This window comes from Delphinapterus leucas, chromosome 6 (genome assembly GCF_059928025.1).
Source record: "Delphinapterus leucas isolate spDelLeu-1000000601 "Yukka" chromosome 6, BTC_Dleu_Yukka2, whole genome shotgun sequence".
NCBI classification, from domain to species: Eukaryota; Metazoa; Chordata; class Mammalia; order Artiodactyla; family Monodontidae; genus Delphinapterus; species Delphinapterus leucas.
Window position 1 is genome coordinate 10,861,509 of NC_143134.1, and position 12,628 is coordinate 10,874,136.

A 12,628-nucleotide genomic window follows, 5' to 3' on the forward strand; every position below is an offset into this window, starting at 1 on the left:
GATGTTTGTCCAGGTGCAAGCCCTGCAGCAAAGGGTCCCAGGTCCCAACCTGTCTCACCAGAACCCTGAGGCCAATTGGAAACCCACTCTCCTTCTTGCTTTCCTGCTTGGGGTATCCTTACAGACTCTGGATATATGTAAGGATTCCTCCCCCATCCCAGTTTCTGACCTTTTAAACCAGACTCATAGTTCTGATGTTTCTGGATTCCACTATCCTGATGTACCTACCTCTGTCATTCACGTCTTTCTCTGTATTATCTAATACCACGTCCAGACTCTTCATGTTTTTAAGGACTCCCTTCCCTCTTCCAACACCTACCTACTAACTAGATTGATGGTCCTGTGTCTCGGCCACCTAAGGCTGATCCACCAGGGAAACAAGTTTTCTGCTGTCACCTTTGGCATTACTGTTGATCAAGTATCAAGGCTGACATGACATATGCGTACATTGTAAACTGAGTCATAATCTCTGGCCTCTGCCTGTGTAATATAAAGGAAATACTCGGATTTCTAACAGCATCAAGGTTACTATGAGTTTTTATGTTAGAAATTCTCAATTATTCTTGTGATTACCTTTTAATCTAATGCAATTTATTTTTCATTACATTTTTTTTCATTACATTTTAGTTCTAAAAACAGATCAAAAGCAAAAGGAAAAAGAATAAAAAAGTAAAATAATATGACAGAAAGGATATATTAAAGCTTAATTAAGCAAAGCATTTTAATGAACAGTGACTTTTTTTTTTTTTTTTTTTTTGCAGTACACAGGCCTCTCACTGTTGTGGCCTCTCCCGTTTCGGAGCACAGGCTCCGGACGCACAGGCTCAGCGGCCGTGGCTCACTGGCCCAGCCGCTCCGTGGCATGTGGGATCTTCCCGGACCGGGGCACAAACCTGTGTCCCCTGCATCGGCAGGCAGACTCTCAACCACTGCACCACCAGGGAAGCCCTGAACAGTGACTTTTAAAAAGCCTAATCTTAGCTTTTTCACTTGTATTTGACAGAACCTCCCGGTGATCATTATTTTTAGAGGCCAAGTCACAGGTGAAGTATATTTTATAAAACAAAAAATTCAGGGACTTATTTAGTAATTCATACACAAGTATGTAAATGTCTAAAATAAAGCCCAAGCTATTCTCTGTGGTTTCCTACTTCTTAAAAAGTAAATGTAGCCCAAATATCTGTAGCATCTTTTCTCTCCAGATTATTCCTTGACTCAACATAGGAACATGAGATGACTTTTTTTTTTTTTTTTTTTTTGTAGAAAATATTGTGAAAAACAAAGTGAGATAGTATAAATTGACAGTTTTTACTGCCCGGATTTTGCTTAGTAATGGGGTTTGGTTTTTGTGTCCTGCTTTTCAGCACATTTTGTGTTTACATCTTTTGGGGATTTGAAGGGTCCAGATAAATAATAGAGTAGTATTTTCTATCACGTTGTTATTTTTTTCTCTCCATTTTATTCTGGGAAATTTCTACAACATAATAAACTTGTTTTTATTATTTTCATTTTGGCTAAGAGATGACTATTAAAATCTGATTTTTCAGTTCTGGTTTTAGGGATCCAAGATTTTAATAAATCTTTTTGCAAAATATAATTTTAAAAGCTTTTCAGTAGTTAATATTTTTGCCCTCTTGTTTCTGTGTCCCCACACACCCCACCCCTGCCTCCATGGGCCAATTCTTTTTTTGGTTTGCTTGTGGACAAGGGGGATTTAAAGTTCCCCTGCCCTTGACTAAACTTGCGATCCTGACCTCCCTTCTCCTAGAGGTTTAGAAAATTTGTCATTGTGATTTCTCTCTCTGCCCCTTGGAGATGCAGATCACTTTAAAAGCCTCTTGTAGACCTGGGAATGTCTTTCCCAAGGACCTGGGAGCCATATTTTGAAATGCAAACGTCAAGGATGACCACACCCATCTCCTGGGGAGTGTGACTGGGCAGGGGTCTAGCTTTCCTGGTCGCCTTGCTCTGCGTTGTGAAACTGCCCCCTGTCTTGAAATACGAGAGAGCTAACTCCGTTGGCGAGTCCAGTCGTCAAAAGCAGATGGCCACTGGTCCTCCCCGCTCTTAAAAACTCTCTCGTCCCTTGTCTTAGTGGAGTTCAGAGTGAGTCTGGCCTCTCTCTCCTGTGGCAATAGCCTTGGAGAGTTTTCCTTGCCTGTTTAACTTTACCCGGTGTGATTTTTGCTTTAACACTTGTTTTTAATCAGTCTGTTGCCCTTTTAAAATGTCTTTCATTGAGGTATAATTTATATACCATAAAATTTATCCACTTTAATTGTAAAAGCCAATCATTTTTAGTAATGTTATAACATTGTCTTTCCCCTGAATAGGATGCCTGACCAACAGTTCTCCATGAATGGTTAGGGCTTGGCAAATGGCAGGATTTATTTGAGGCTGACCAGGTGGGAAGCCAGGGATGAAGCTATAGGATTCCAAGTACTTTTCTTTGATCCTCTCACAGGTGTTTTGATCTGAGGCCTTCAGATCTGTTTTTTGGTTGTTTTTTTGTTCTTCACTTTTTTTGTTTTTGGATGTTTTGTCAAAATTAACTTTATTCTTCAGCTTTATTTCATTGGGATGTGGTAACAAATTGGCATGACAAGGAAGCTGATGTTGGACCTAATTACAGAAAGTGTCTCTGGCCAGGTGGTAGGAATATCAAAGCAGCCAAGATAAACATGAAGTTGGAACTGTTGAAAAGTGAGTTCAGTGTTAGTCGTGCCACATTTTTTATGTGACAGGAGATGAGTTGTCCTCCCTAAGCATATTTCCTCACCTGTCAGTGTTTGGCTTTAGGTCACTCACGTTTACATTGTTCCATTCTGAGCTTTTTGTCGCTGGCGTGTCACTTCGTGGCCACGTGAGGACACGCTCATCTGAGCTGCGGAGAGAAGGCCATAGTGGCTGAGGTGCTCTGAGGACCTGGGCTTGGCTCAGGTTGTGTAGCCTGGGCCCAAAGCCAGGTGGCCAGCAGGCTGGTGACACCACACCCAAACTTAGCTGTCAGGGCACAGAGGGATGGGGCAGGGTAGGCACCTTCAGGATTCTGGAGGGAGGGACCCAATGAAAGTTGCACTCTTCAATTCTAATTTTTCTACCCAGGTTGTTTGTCTTAAACCAGGTTCTGCCCAAATGGAAAACATCTGAATTCTTCTGCAAACTGTTCTCCTCCATCTGTTGTTTTAAAAAAATCTTTGTTTTGACAAACCTCCAAGTAATCATGGCAGCCTCTCTGTAGGTGGTGCCTCCAACCGCATCCTGACATACCTTAGGACCCTCATCTCCCTGATGGTCTGCCACTCTCTCCCTAAACTAATATGAGCTCTCCCAGGGCTCTGCTGTTTTCTTCTAGTTTGAGGTCCTCTCCTCCCAGTGTCCAAAATGCTGCATATGCTCAGACTAGATGCTGTTGAGGAGGTGAATAACCCTCCCCCCCTCCCCCCACCGCCTTGGGCTTGTTACCACGTCCAAGCTCATACTGCTCACTGCACAACAAGCCAATCAGTCGAGAGATGAGGTATCGGGGCAAGGAACAGTGACTTTTTCAGGAAAGCCAGCAGACCAAGAAGATGGACTCATGTCCCAAAGAACCATCTCCCCTGGGTTTGGATGCTTGTTTCTTTCATAGAACAAAGAGGGAGAGGTGAAGTTAAAAAAAAAAAAAAAGGGGGGGGTGAAGTAAAAAAAAAAAAAAGGTGATAAGTTGTTGCAAATATTTCCAGTCTGGTTCCAGCCAGCCTCTGGAGGGGATGTGTTAATTTCTTCTTTCCTGCAGCCATTCACAGGTGGGCCTGGTCAGGATGTTTCCTGTGAGCTAAAAACAGAGGTATTTTAGCTTAACATTCAGGCATGGGAGGAGGGTTCCCAGTGGTGGGCCACTGTTGTACACTTTCAGCTATAGGCAACATCCCCTTAGTGATTAACTTGTAGTGAAAGCAATAGAATACAAAGGTTAAAGTAAAAGGAACAGATGCAATGTGGAGTCAGATTTGTCCTTCCCTATTGTAGGCTGAAAGGCTGTGGGGAGCAGAGAGGGCGTGAATGGTGAGGGTGAGCCCAGGAGTTAAGGCGAGCCCCCTGGGGCACATTCCTAGTTTGCTCTCTAGAGATGGGGTTAAGCTGCTTTTATCTTTTAAAAACCAAGAGACTAAAAAACTATATTTCAGTATTAGGCTGATAAGCTTTGTAAGAGGTTATCCTGAATTCCTTGCTGGTCTCCAACAGAGAAAGGTACTTGAACAGAGTTGACAGTGTAAGATGCCTAATGACAGTAGTGATAATCTCGAACTGCGCTGTTTTTATCTTCCTACTTCTGGTTTAGGGCTATGAAGTGATTATATTTAACCCACTGCTTGTGCTCATAAATAATGCTGTAACATAATTTAGGTTACAGAATATTTCTCACAGCCTTTATATTCTTTATGACTGAAGCTTGTGTTTTCCTTGCGACTGCAAATTCCATACCTCACCACTTGTGCTCACTGACCGCTATTTTATTAAACTTGGAATTACGAGTAGGGGAGCAAAGGGAAACCACTGGGAACCCTATTTATTTCTAGGAAGGAGAAAAGACTGAGTTGCCCCATCTGCTTGCTCACTTGCTTGTGAAACAAGATGTGGACTCCTTGTCCTAAGAGTGTCCTGTTCGTTGGGTGGTGGTTAGAAGAGGTGAATCAAGCTGAAGGGATTTTTAACAGCCAGCAACCCTCTCTACTAGCTGTTGAGGCAAGACCTGAGACCACGTGCCCACTTGGTACCCCGGATGGAACAGGAGACCCAAATCGGTAGATCCCTCGGGGCCCGATGTCTCCAAGACCACAGTCCTGTGCCCTGCCTGCTTCTGAAAGTGGGGAAATGACTCCTTCAAGAGCTGAGGCAGACGTGGGTCACACCCAGCCCCCAACTGAGCTGAGCGCCCAGGCACTGCCTTGGCCGGGGCTCAGATTCTGAGCACCGGCTTCCTTTCTAAATCTCTCTCGGAAAGCTCCGCTTCTCCATCTCCTTCCAGCCTGTGGACACCCGAGCTTTGCAGGCGAGGGTGTGGAAGGCACTGCGGGGTCCCGTGAGGCGGGCTCAGCCCTCACCTGGTGGAACATCACTGCTGAATCTCTCCTGGTTTCTGGGCTCAGTAGAGCTTCCCTCTCTGCTCACCAACCACCTGCCCCCGTGAAAGCAGAAAAAGGAAGCAACACAGTGCTCACAGCTGCCCCAAACTTCCCATCCTTCTGAAGCTGAATCAGGCCTCTCTACCCCGACACCGAGTTAAATCTCAGAGACAGAGTTTTGGGTAAAGTAGAAAAGAACGGCTTTATTGCTTTGCCAGGCAAAGGGGGGCCACAGCGGGCTAATGCCCTCAAAACTGTGTGTCCCAGGGCTTCCCTGGTGGAGCAGTGGTTGAGAGTCCGCCTGCCGATGCAGGGCACACGGGTTCGTGCCCCGGTCCGGGAATATCCCACATGCCGCGGAGCAGCTGGGCCCGTGAGCCATGGCCGATGAGCCTGCGCGTCCGGAGCCTGTGCTCCGCAACGGGAGAGGCCACAGCAGTGAGAGGCCCTCGTACCACAAAAAAAAACCACAGAAAAACTGTGTGTCCCAACCTGGAGGGAGTAGTGAGGAGTTGTACAGGAATGGTTCAAAGAGGGCGTGGTCAGCTCTTGGACATCCTTCTGACTGGCTGGTGGTGAGGTCCTCGGGAATCGGCATCGTCAGCCTTCTGGTTCCAGCTGGTCTGGGGTCTACGTGCTTGTGGGCAGCATGCAGTTAACTTCTCCCACCTGGTGGAGGCTTTAGTATCTGCAAAACAGCCCAAAGATGTTGTTGTGTGTATCTCTTGAGGGGGAGCCAGGACCTGCCCCAAGGCTGCACTATTGTTTCTCCAGACTGCTCCTCCCTTGTCTCTGCATCCCCTCCCTTCCCTGATCAGCAACTGTTTGAACTTGCCTGTTGGAACTCAGAGAAGGTCATGGAGGCTGAATGAAGCCTATTTCTAGTAACCAAGAAATGGGGGACACAGAAAGGCTTTTGTGCCCAGGAGCCCCACAGGGCCCTGCTTGGTATCACTTCCTTCTAGGGCCCACTGCTCTTTGGCTCTTGGATCTGCACCTGGAAGATAAAGGGGAGGGTTTGGGTCAGAGCCTCATCTCCCCAGCCCGCCCGCGCCGGATCCTGGGTTGTAGCAGCGTTGTCCCCAAGCTCCCTCTGCTCTGGCTTCCAGCTCCTCTTGCAGGTGGGGCTGTTGTTCCTGGGGGGGGAGGGCAGCTTGTAGCCAGAGCGCGGGACCCCTGCAATGAGTGGGTGCACCGAGGGTGGCTGAGCGCAGGGCTGGACTGGACTGTGGGCCGTGCCGGGCCCCAGGGGCGGCCTGGGGGGCTACCTTGGGTATCTCTGTCCAGGGGTCCTGGGAACAAGACGGTGCACCAGCTGGACATTGGGGTGTCCACTAGGCCGTTCCTGAAGGCAGGCGTGTGGGCGCTGCAGGCCATGTAGACGTGGTGGAGAGCCCATCCAAGTTCCCTTGTGATCAGTCTGCGCGGGGATCTGGATCATCTGTGTCACCCATGCAGTGTAGTCACTTTCTAGGAACCTGACTATGAAGAAATGACCCAGGGAGCCCTTCGTTCCCAAGAAGGGTACGTAGATGCAGAGGATGTGGAATAGAAAGTGACCGTCCAGGCCCTGTCTACCCACTTCCGCTGGCTATAAAAACAGGAAGCATGCTGGTGGAAGCAGAGAGGCAGCAGGTGGGTGCCCGGTCAGGGGGAGGCTTCTGTGCTGGTGGTCGTGTGGCAGGTACTCGTTCTTGGTCCCCAGGCTCCACAGAGGCCATCCTTGGCCAGGCAGAGATGAAGGGGCGCCGTCAGTGTCTGGTCTCCGGGAAGCAGCCGGGCTTGGGGTGCCACCGCTGGGCCTGCCGGGCAGGCGGCCAGCCAGGGAGCCAGGTGGCAGGTGGTTCCAGCTGGAGGTGCTACCGCCAGATGCTGCAGGCGGCCAGCCAGGGCCTTGACTGCCTGGCGCAGTGACACACAGGCCAGGAAGGGCCCTGGGAGTGAGCAGGCAGTGATGTCCAGCAGCGGGGAGGATGTGGTGGTCGTGGGGGCCCGTCCATCCCCTGCGGTGTGCTGCTGCTGTATTCTTGGTGAGATGGAGCTGTGCAGAGCTGGCCCTCACATCAGGAGGCCCTTGTGGGTGTGGGTGCCTCAAAGGCCTCCCGCCACGGGGGCTGGTGACCAGGGCCGGGCTGGTGCTGACCCCGCCGACGTGTCCATGTTCGGGTTCTTCAGGAGCCAGTGCATTCCAGCTCTGTGCCGCTGGACCTGCAGGTAGTGGGACTGTGTTTGTCCTTATTTTAAATCAGTAAATACCTTTGTTCTTACTCCTCATCCTCCAACAGTATTTGAAAGTCTCTAGTCTGCTTGTGTTCCTTTTTGTTCTCTTTACTGTCATGATTTATTTAATTTTTTTAAGCATTTTTTTTAGGAAGTTGGGAAGCAGTTGTGTGTGTTTCCTGCCACCGTGAATTCCAGCTCAGTTGTCTTCCAAGTAAAAGTTCTTGCGGGCTGGGGTGTCCGCCGGGAGACCTACAACACTGGGGCTGAATGGTGTCACTCCTCGTGGGGAGGGTGAAAGGAAGAGGTGCCCTGACCCTCCCACCTTCCCTGGGGGAAGGCATTTGGCCCTGGTACCTTAGAGAACAGGGTGGGGGGAATTACGCTGAGAAGTTAAAACGTCAAGCCTGCTGTGTTCAGAGGCCAAACTCGTGTATTTTGTATTGCCCATAAAACTTTAAGCCACACATGCATTGAACTGCATTGATTTTGTGATGCAGCTTCTCTTCCTCCCATTTTAACACCTGTAAAATCAAAATGCATCCTTCTGTCCATAGCTTACAGTCAGTGAAATGCTGCACTTTAAAATTTCCTGGCAGAAGCTAAAGCAAATTCGCTCTGAAGCAACCCAACTTCATCCCGGTCTCGAAGAGTTCCTAGAGATAACATTTTGTGGAAAGTAGCTCGCTGTAAACAGTTCTTACCCATACAAGTAACAGAGCACACATCTGTGGGCCAGCACGAAAACACAGCCGGAACACGTCCTGTAAATTGGTTAGGTTATTAGAAATGGAATGATTGTTAAAGAAGGAACCTTTGACATAGCTGTTTAAAGAGATAACAGACAAGATTGTGAAAACATCTTCAGAGAACAAGGAATTGTAAAACAGACCTAACAGAAAGAGAACCAAATAGAGAATCCATAAATTCTTTGTATTTGTTTAGTTATATGCAGTAGTTTTCTTTGTTTTTCTTTTCACAATGTCAAAGTAAGGTCATTATTAGGATTCTCCAGAGAATCGGTAGGGGGTGTGTGTGTGTGTGTGTGTGTGGAGAGAGGGAGAGATTTATTTTAAGAAGTGGCTAAAGTGATTGTGAAGACAGCCAACTCCAAAATCTACAGGGTAGGCTAGCAGACTGCAGACCCGGGGAAGAGCTGATGTTGCCACTCAGGTTCAGAGACAGACCCACAGGCAGAATTTTCTCTCCCTTGAGGGGAAGGTCAGTCTTTTTCCTCTTAAGACCTTCAACTGATTGGACGAGGCCCACCCACACCATGGAGGGGCATCTGCTGTACTCAGTGTCTACTGATCTAAATGTTAATCTCATCTAAAAATACCTTCACACCAATATCCAGATTAGTGTCTGACCAAACATCTGGGTACCATGGCCTTGCCAAGTTGATATATAAAATCAACCATCACAATTATATTTCTCATTCTGTACATTTTTGACTTTCTGGAATTATTCTTCAAGCTTGAGAATATTTTCCTTTTGAAGACAACTTTTGGAACATTTTACTTAGGCTAATTTCAGTGACATGATTCCTTTTTGTAGGAGACTGTATTGTCTCTTACTCTTGTGTGGGGAAAACACTTTATATATTTTAGAGCCATATCTTCAGTACATAGATATTTTCCTGTATTCTTTTCTATCTCAGAAGTTTGAAAAGTATCCTTGTGACATGTTAGTTAGGATTTCTGGGCCGTACTATTGCTCCTGTAAATTATGATTCTAGACTGAGCTTAACAGGGACCATACTCTGCCTATATGACAGGGGGTCATCACATTTTTATATGTAGCTTTTCAGTATCACATTGACTCACTAGCCCAGAGATATCTACCTTCTTTGTGAAGTGAGCATATTACACAGAAGGTGGAGTTTAGAGTCGTGTTTGGGGGAACATGCTGGCAGCACCGTTGGTTAGAACATAAAACTCAGGAGGAAATAAATGTGGCTTCCCCTGTGGGTGTCCATTTTCTTCATTTGAAACTCCAGCTCTAGAGGACTTGTGCCTTTGTGCAAAAATGTGAGTTACTGACATATTAGCTGTTAGGTAGATTCAGTACAGAAAAATGATGCAAATCACCCATCATACTGCTGGTGTTTACGTAGCTGCATTTTGTATATGAATTACAGCATTTCAAAGAAATTGTTTTGATTTACTTACCTCCGTTTCCCTGACTCTGTCTCTACTTGGAAATAGTACCAAAAATGGGAAATCCCTAAGAAATGTGTCATCAAGGACATTTGTACCTGTTAAATTCCCCAGAATTTTTACACAACAACCTATTTCTGCAGAGGCAGAATTCTTTCTCTAAACTTCTTCAAGCTGATGGGTATAGTTTGTTTTCATACCTTCCCTGTTAGAACTGTTCGAGCATCACAGCGTGAGTCATAAGCATTTCCTGTCACTTTTTCTTCTTAGGAATGGCTAGGTGAAAATGACAGTTGAAAATGACAGTTTTCATCTTTGACGGCTGCTAAATCTCTGCGCTTTTTTTTTTTCCGACAAAGAGTAAATGGAATTTGTTTTCTCTTCATTTGACAGCATCTCCTTGTCAAAGCCTTCCTTCGTAGATAATTCAATAATCATGTGACAATTACAGCAGATTTTTTTCCCCAAGGAGTTTTCAAAGTTTTGTAGACTTCAAAGTCGTGGCAGTCACCATAGCCACATAAAGCTACGTGAAATGGCTAGGGGTTGAGGGGTAGATGAGAAATATTTCGTTAGTGCTAGGTGCTACCTCCAACCCAGAGGAGCCACGATGCCACAGTAGATAGAGGGAGACGCCACCACTGACATGGATGTTGGTGGGGATGGAATACGCTGTCAGTGACACTTGCTTTGCACTTGATGACTCTCTGTTTCCGAGCGCTCTCCTGGGCCTTGCAGGGTGTTTAGCAGCGTCCCTGGCCTCTGTCTGGGAGATCCACCTGGTTGTGACCATCAGAAGATTTCTGGGCACTGCCAAGTGTTCCCAGGGGGTTAGGGGGGCAAAAATCGCCCCTGGTTGAGAACCCCTGCTCTAAGTCACTGTCATCAATCCTGGTCTCATGAAAGGCTGGGAGAGACACCACATTTCAGGAATAACAGTCCACGTGGCTTTGGTAAACATCAGCGATAAGAAGTGTCTAAAGTGTCTTTCCAGCCTGTGTTGCTGGACACAGGACATTGTCGGCTTCCAGGACATTGAAGCCAAACTAGGCAGAGCACACAGATGTGAGAGCTTACAGGAGGGCCTGGTGCTGCCAAGTGAGACCCAAACAGGGAGAAACACCAAGGTTCAACTAAATCACTCAAGTCCTCTGAGTCTGCCTAAGTTGCTTTTATTCAGTGCTGGAAACACACAGAGAAAGTTAGCCATAACCTGAAGTACCATCTAATCGCAGGAATGTATTTTGTGGTTTAGATGAGAAAAAAAAAAAGGTAGAAAGCAGGTTTTTATTATTATCTACTATTGTGAGTACAGATACTTGGGGTTCACAGAAATGGCAGCTGGCCCTGGATTCCTGTTCAAAGCATGAGTTCATACTGAGTTCCATGCCTTGCTGTCTTAAAAAGTTAGAAAAAGCCCAGGTTAAGACAGATATGAAGCAAATATTATGTGGATAGTAATAGTAACAGTACCATTATTCTTATTATTATAGCAAGTAACTTACACTTTAAGATGCTGGTCATAGTAGATGATTTTAAAGCACAGAGCAAATATAAATTTGTGCAGTATTTCACACCTCAGGGTTGTGGAGTGACGGAAGTCAGTGTGCAGTGGACGCTGGGCCCAGTTCAGTGGAAAATGAAGGCACCGGAGTCTCCGCAAAGACCTGTCAGGTCCACCCCCTTACGGGGAGAGTCACACAGGAGTGGGGTTCGCTTGCATCCGTCTCCGGGTGCCCGCTTGTCTTGTCTGGAGGTGTCAGCTGAGTCGGCCTCCTGCTTCAGTTACCCCTCTGAAACTACCTCAGAGGCGTCCCGACGTTTATAAAGACAACAAAAAAGGATGGTTTCGGTATGTTAAACTCATACCAGCAGGAAAATATTAGAGACAATCTAGTTTAGTAAATAGTTGGCTACATACACATTTGCTGGGCATTGTACTTGACAAATTTAATTGGGCAAAAAAAGCCCCAGAGTCTCATATATTTATTTTTTTCAAAACTAAGTATCCAAGCCCTGCCCCCGCTTCTTCCTGCCACATTTAAATTAGGGAGACATTGGATGTGAGCCATTTTTTTGCACGTTCTCTCTTTTATGCCGGTTGTATATGAATACAGAAGTTTGAGTTTATTGGAAAACAGGAGAAGGCATTTAATTGTCACTGCATCACGGCTGTCCACAAAAAATTAAGGTGGCCAGTTTCACTACAGCCGTGTCTGGCAGGCCACAGGGGCCCCCTGAGCCTGGGGCTCTGGTGTGTAGAGTCCAGCATCAGAGTCTGTTCTTATTCACTCCTCTGTCTTACGTTTTTCTCTTAGGACATTTGTCCTGAGAGAAGGATATATTTTTTTAAGACAATGTTGATCTTTTCACATCATGCATAGCGTCATCAATTTTACGTTCCTAGTTTAAATCTGTTTCAGCGACAAGAAAAATGATAAAAGTAATATACCCTTATTATACTTTGCCTTATGAATGTTGAAACAACCATGGCTATTTATAACAAGGTTGAACCTTGCTGCTAGATGTCGACACCCTGGAAGGAGTCATTTCAAGATGCTGCGCTGTTCCTAGTGGGCGTGTGCTGTGGGGTCTGTGCCACTTCGCATATGGTGGACCCTTCGCTTCTTTGTGAAGCCCTTCCATGACACATCTTCTCCATCTTGCCTCTCCTGTTCTTGGATGTGCGTGGAAACGTCCTGAAGCTCTACAGGGCACATCCGGCCGAATACCACTTGCCACTTCATGATGTCATCATCCAGAGACCTCTGTGGGACTTCAGTGGCCTTGAGGGCATCCAGGCACGATCAGTTCAGTGGTGCTTTCTGTGCTTGTCTGTCCTTAGCGTTGGGAATATAGTTGGCAGAGGTATGGTGGGGTAGGAGGCTTTCTGGGTATGTGTTCTCCAAATTTCTCCTATCTTGCACCTTGACCAGAGCTTTTGAAATGGAAAAAAAAAGGAGACCCACACATTAAAGACTGTTTTTAGGTGTTGTGGAAATAGAACATAAGTTCTTTCGCTAGAACTTTAAACTCTTACTTACTCATCAACTCTGGTGGTAGGTGACAGGCAAGGAGGACTTTGAAGGGGAGTCCTTTTGTTCTCATTGTAGGCAGTGGCCTGCCGCTAATTATTACAGA

The 12,628-nt window shown here is 46.4% G+C and overlaps 1 protein-coding gene across 2 annotated transcripts in view; it reads left to right on the top strand.

Moving 5' to 3' along the window:
* Positions 1-12,628, top strand: part of LOC111185348 (uncharacterized) — a 315,714-nt gene that overhangs the window by 262,062 nt on the left and 41,024 nt on the right. The window contains exon 6 of one of the 2 annotated variants that reach the window (XM_089912700.1): positions 1-12,628. This exon is cut by the window's left edge and continues 23,772 nt beyond it; it is cut by the window's right edge and continues 41,024 nt beyond it. The exons of the other annotated variant lie outside the window; for it this stretch is intronic. The gene's annotated coding sequence lies outside the window, so the exon portion shown is untranslated. 2 annotated transcript variants of the gene reach the window in all.